We start from the raw sequence: 6425 nt of genomic DNA on the forward strand, positions 1-6425 counted from the left end.
TGCTCTAGGGGTTATACCAGTGTTTAAAACATCTGGACAGTTTTTCACTTTTACTACTGTTGAATTTAAAATAAATCCCGGGGACTACGAAAAAGATAAGGCAGACAGCAATGCATCTTCATTGTGTCCTTGATTTATTTTTAATGTTCACATTCCAACTCTGTGCTATTATTGCTAGCATATAGGTCTTGTTTAAAATAAGTTAATAACAGGATTAAATGATGAAAAAATATTAATTTGAACAAGTACATTGCAAAGGGGCAGAATTATCTCTCCATTTCTACACTAGAATGTTTGAAAGTTGATTTTTCTGGGAATGTTGCATCCCCTAATTATATTCAAGAATTGCCCCTTGATTGGTAATTTAATCAATTAATTCATAAAATGATAGGGCTGAAAAAGACCTTGGAGGCCTTCTAGTCCAACCTCCTGCCCAAATGGTTGTCCAATCTTTTCTTGAAGACCGCCAGCAATGGAGTGTTCATTACCTCTCTTTAAAAAAAAAAAAAAAACCCAGGTGTATAAAATTTAGAGCCTATTTGGAACTTTCAAACATTTGCAAATAACTTCAATCAAATAGTCTCCTTGAATGAGTTCTGAATGAGAAGGTACAAATGGAATGGGAGCAGATTTCCACATTGCTATGTCATCTCCACATCGCCTATACATAAACCACAGTGATTAAAATAGCACATCAATTTTTAACATAAATGTTCTTCTCCCCCTCCCCTTTTTTAAATTACAAAGTCCTTAGCACTACTTTTTTCATTCTTTTTTACACTGCTCTCTTTCCCTCCTGATTGTCATAGGAATTTTTGATCCATTGTGTATAGCTTTCCTCTGGAATTCTTTCCAAATTCTACTGATTGCTTTCTGATAGCTTGAAGTGTCTATGGCTCAGCCAAATCCTATAATCCTTGTACTTACTAGTTGGGACTAATAGAGGACAATATTAACAGTCATTAAGTTCCTTTTTTATGGGTTATAGGATTAACTAGTTCATTAGTGGTTTTGGGTTTGTATGCGGGAAACAAATTCTTATTGGCTTTTTCTTTTTATAGCTATTTACCTGATGGGTAGGTATTTTGAAGTTACTTTTCAAAAAATATCTTTAGGCATTAAATTGTTAAGGCGATAACTATCCAACGTCTTTTAGTCACAGACAGTGCTTTTTTGTTAAAAAAAAAAAAAAAAGGTGCCAGAACTCACACACTTCATACAACCCGCCTTGCCTACCCTACAAGGTTCCATCCAAAAAAGGTGCCGGAACTCCGTTCTGGGCATTCTATGAGAAAAAAAGCCCTGGTCACAGATATACTAACATTAGTTATCTCTTATTTTCTTAGTAAAGATCCTCTTTTACCCGAAATTTTAAAATGAGCAAAAGTAGTTGTATTTTTAGATGGCATGATTTTTTAGCGTAAGTACTGCAGTATAACCAGAAGGGGGGGATCAGTTTTCAATTTTATGGAAGTTTCCCCATTTATCAGAAACAACTCTTACTAAGAACTCCTTTTAGTAATGAAGACCAGAGTGTGATCCTTAGAAACATGCATAAAAGGAAAAGAAATCTCAGAGCTGTGGATTTGCTAATATTAATATTTTAAAATGAAAGTATGAAATGGAAAAGCTAAATAAAAAGTGTATACATCTGGGCTAAATATGTGGTATTCTCAAACCTTATCAAGAAAATCCTGAAATAATGGTGAATATGCGAGAGAAAATTAGGATAAATGAAAATAAAATGTGTTCTTAAACAGATAATAAAGATAGGCCAGCATACAATGTGAATATTTTCACTATTTTGGTGATGCTAAATCATTTTTTTCTTTTCCAAGCTGCTTCCTGAGATCTTCTGTTGGCAAAGTAAGCTCTGTTTTTATTTTGTAAGGATTCAGTATATAAAGTTTTCTTGTTCTCACCAATATTCTTTTTTTCCCACTTTTATTTGATTATCAGCTTCTGAAGTTGTAATATTTTTTTTCAAATCCAATTTGAATCTCTTTAATTCATCTGTTGAAACAATGCACTGAAGTAACATTTTTCAGGTAGTCTTTGACTTTCGCCCACAATTGAGCCCAAAATTAATGTTGCTAAGTGGGTTAGTTGTTAAGTGAATTTTGCCCCATATTATTACCTTTCTTGCCACAGTTGCTAAGTGAATCATTGCAGTTGTTAAGTTAGTAACATGATTATTAAGTGAATCTGGCTTCCCCATTGACTTTACTCCAACCGTCATAAATATGAGATCAGAGGCCAAGCATCTGATTTTTGATCACGTGACTATGGAGATGCGGCAATGATCATAAGAATGGGAAACAATCATAAGTCACTCTTTTCAGTGCTGTTGTAACTTCGAATGGTCATTAAATGATCTGTTGTAAGTCAAGGACTATCTGTATATGATATTGCGGTAATCCATAAAAGAGCACGGCTGTGTAACTTGTGCTGATTTTGAAAGAGTCAGGCAATACTCTAAGCATGTGTGCTCCATTGGACCAGCTTAACTGAAGCTCAGGGCTGGAGGAATATCCTTTACCTCACCATCATTTTCAGAAAATGTATGGTCTGGGCTGGGTTGAAGTTAGTCATTGCAGTTGGGATTTAGTCATCTCAGATCTTGGTTTCAGAGAGACCAAAGCATGACTCATTTCTTCTAGAAGCAGCCTTCCATGAGAATTGGGGGGGGGGGGGGNGGGGGGGGGGGGGAGAAATGCAGTATTCCCTTTATTCCTGAATGTTGTGGGATGGATTGCACAGATATAATTATTTTGATTTATAATTTAACTTTATTTAGAACATGTATATGTCATTTTTTTCATGGCTCTTTGAAAAACTTTAAAGTGATCAGATGTAGCCATTAAAAAATCTTTAGGAAGGGCAACATCCTGTAACATCTGATTTAAAGAAAAAATATTCAATAAGAGAATAACATTTGTTAAGCATCATTTTCCATATATGCATTACATGAAACATTTTTGCAGTTTCAAATTTGACATAATTTAATGGCAAGGAAATGATGAAAACCTAGCATGTGAGTCATCTTTCTAAAGAACAAGCATGTGTGGGATCCACAGTGCTGACATACTGCTCTTGCTAGGTTACCCCTCCCTTCACATCTGTCTGAGTAACATGACTGGGACAGAGCAATCAAACTACAATATGCAGCCTATAGGACCTTGATTCAATACTTTCAGTGGTTCTTAAGATCATCGTAATTGGCAATAAGCTATGTTTCTGCAATGTGCTTCATTTATTCTCTACTACAATGTATGTTCTCATTCAGAAAAAAAATGCAAACAGAACCACTAAAAAGGCAAATATTTGTTTTCTGCTTCATTTAGTAATCTCATTCTGTCACAAGACTCCATTACGGACAGCCATTTTAAAAGCATTTTTGGTTAAAACGTGTTGTTAAATGATTTATGATATAGCCAAAAACCACTACAATGGGCTTGGAATTCTTCATTCCATCCTATCTTTTCTATTAATATTTAGATTACTGTAATAGAGTTTTGTTGATCAATTGTAGATACAAGTATGGACACCCATCACATTATTACCTTTCTGGGCAAACAACATGGTGTGAAGGAAGTGAGAAAAAGTCAAAGAAATTAAAGCCAAGATATAAGGAAAGAAACATAGTTAAACCTAGTTTATACCAAAACCTTTCACTATAATTCTCCATATCTTTCTGTACTTGCAAATCACCCTTTTCCCACCATGTTCATATATTGCCTTTTGTTATTTAAAATTCTTACAGTTCCATTTTAGAGGAACTATTCCTAACCTGATGGTTTGGGAATAACCATCAGGTCCATCTAACTATAGCTTTTTCAGGCTTCCCCTTGACATACATACTTACTTACATTTTTATTTTGATTTCTATAGCTGACCATCTCAGCAAACAGCTCTGGACTGCTTACAATTCAAAATGTGATGAATTTAGGATGCAAAATTCATGTGTGTGTTTTGCATCCAATCCTTGGTCTTGTTTTCAGTCTACATTCATTTCACACTCATTCATTCATAACATTAACTTTTCATGTTTTACCATACACATTTCTTAAGTGCCCTGTTTGCAGTGCAATCTTCTTCTATGTTTTTCCTGATATACCAATCTCTCACTGTCAATGGTTTACATAACCATTTTTGCTTCTTCTACAAATATTTGTTTCTCATCCAAGGCCACATACAACTCATTATTTTTCTATCAGTGTTTACAATTCTTAAACCATCTATATACGTTTCTTCACCTAACAGCATTCAGTAAAGTTACAAAAATTTCACTTTTATTACAATTTAACTCCTTATTTGCATAAACAGGCTCCCCCCCCATTTTGATCACAGTTGTGCTCAATACTTTCCCAGGTGTACTTACAAACTAATCCTCAGTAGCTTTTGCATTCACTCTTACTATCTTTCTGTTTGTAGAGTGAAACAGTAATATATTTCTTCTAATTGACTAATACAGTCATCACATACACATTGAACAAGTCATTTGTCAATGCCCGAATTTCAATCTCATGACCATGGGAATGGTGTGATGGTCATAAGTGTAAGAACAAGATTTAAATCCCTCTTTTTGAGGCCATCATAACTTTGAACCATCATTAAATGAACAGCACAGACTACCTGTGCATGTTTTTTCCTCATTTATAGCTTCATTTTCACCATACTTTGTTCCACTTAACCTCCAAATCTCTATATCTACTTGTTCTGTTGGGAAAATATATTTTTTTCTCATACATTCCGTAGTAGCAGTAATTATTTTTTCATTCTTGTTTTTTGCAATCAAATAAAACATGCTTTTAGATATATTTCCTTATCTTGTATGTGTGAACAGATTTAAATATATACCCATACTCTGTATGTGTGAGTAGATTTAGTGTAAACTAAGCTCCTCAGGAATCCAAATAAGCAATGTTCAGGATATGAGACCTACAGTAGTTATATGCATAAAGCATATATTGGAAAGGAACAGGGCTTTTAGCAGTCACCTAAATTTGTTCACAAATTTGTTCCAGCCAACAAACCAATGTTTGGCAAATAGATGAGTATCAGGAAATATAGAAATTTAGATAGCTTAATGCATATCTATTCAGATCTTACCCAACTGAATTGTCTATGAATTTGTAAATAAATGGCATAAGCATGGAATATAAACATAGGAAGGAAACCTTGCTGAATTGTCCTGAAATTCAGATACAGAGGAAGAATTCTGTTACAGCAAAAACATTAGAGAGATTTGGAAAGTTACTTTAGTTTGTATGTGTGTGTGTCTTTCTCTTTCTCTCTCCCTCCCTCCCTTCCCCCCTGTGTGTGTGTGTGTGTGTGTGTATGCAAGCAAACATGTGCATGCTTACTATGTACAATATCTGAAAGTTGCAATAGGATGTCCAAGATATTATGATTTTGGGCACCCTTCCAATTTCTTTTAGCCTGGCGTCTGTCTCTCTTTTGAGTCAGGTCAGCAAAATGCAGCTAAGTGTTGACATCAGTTTAGCTCAGTTATTTCCCCATTTGTTTTAATCTTAGATCCATCTGTATTTCAATGTGCAAGGAAGTACTGATACTATTGAGACAGATAAATGAGACAATAAAGCTATTTCAGTGATCTCAGATACTTTCATTAATATTTGTATGCTCACAGGCTATGCAATTCCATGCTGTGTTTCTTTAGATATGAATTTATGCAGGACGTGGTTTGATATTTAGTTGAAGTCTTTTGAAATGAATTTTACGGTCTACATTCTACAGTGGGATGGGTAGGTTTCAGTCTTGTCAGTTTTTTTCAAAATTTATCCATTGATGTACTAATCATAGTCAGATGCAAACTTAACATCAAAGAACAAGGTGCCTCTGAGATGAGAGATTTATTCTGCGTGCCAGAACTGAACTATGTTCATGAGCCTTTCACACAAGGGCCCAGTAGTTGTTTGTTTGTTTGCTTTATTTTAATAATCTAATTTAGTTGGATACTATTGTTACTACAGTAATATGGTACTCTTGTTGATTAGCTCCAGGGCAGACAACTTGTTTCCTCTAAGTCCTGGATCTAGTTCCCAATACTTAGAGTCAGTAAGTTGCTTTTATACTCCAAAACATCCAATGGACCCTATGTTGTATATCTTAACCTACAGGAAATCCTTGAGAAATATATCAGCAAAGTTTTTTTAAATTTCTTTCCTTTTCCTTTTCCTTTTCCTTTTCCTTTTCCTTTCCTTTCCTTTCCTTTCCCTTCCCTTGCCTCCTCGCTCCTCCCTCCTCTATTCCTATTCTGTTTCAAACTTTCTAATTATTTTTCTTTAATCTTCTTTAATTCAAAATGTGTACTGTTTTTAACTCTTTTGAAAAACTTCTACAATAAAAGTTATTTAAAAAGATATATCAGCAAAGCTCAGCTGCTTTTACAACCAACCTTG

The sequence above is a fragment of the Protobothrops mucrosquamatus genome, unplaced genomic scaffold (assembly GCF_001527695.2).
Source record: "Protobothrops mucrosquamatus isolate PMUCROS unplaced genomic scaffold, P.Mucros_1.0 scaffold48, whole genome shotgun sequence".
In the NCBI taxonomy this organism is placed as follows: Eukaryota; Metazoa; Chordata; class Lepidosauria; order Squamata; family Viperidae; genus Protobothrops; species Protobothrops mucrosquamatus.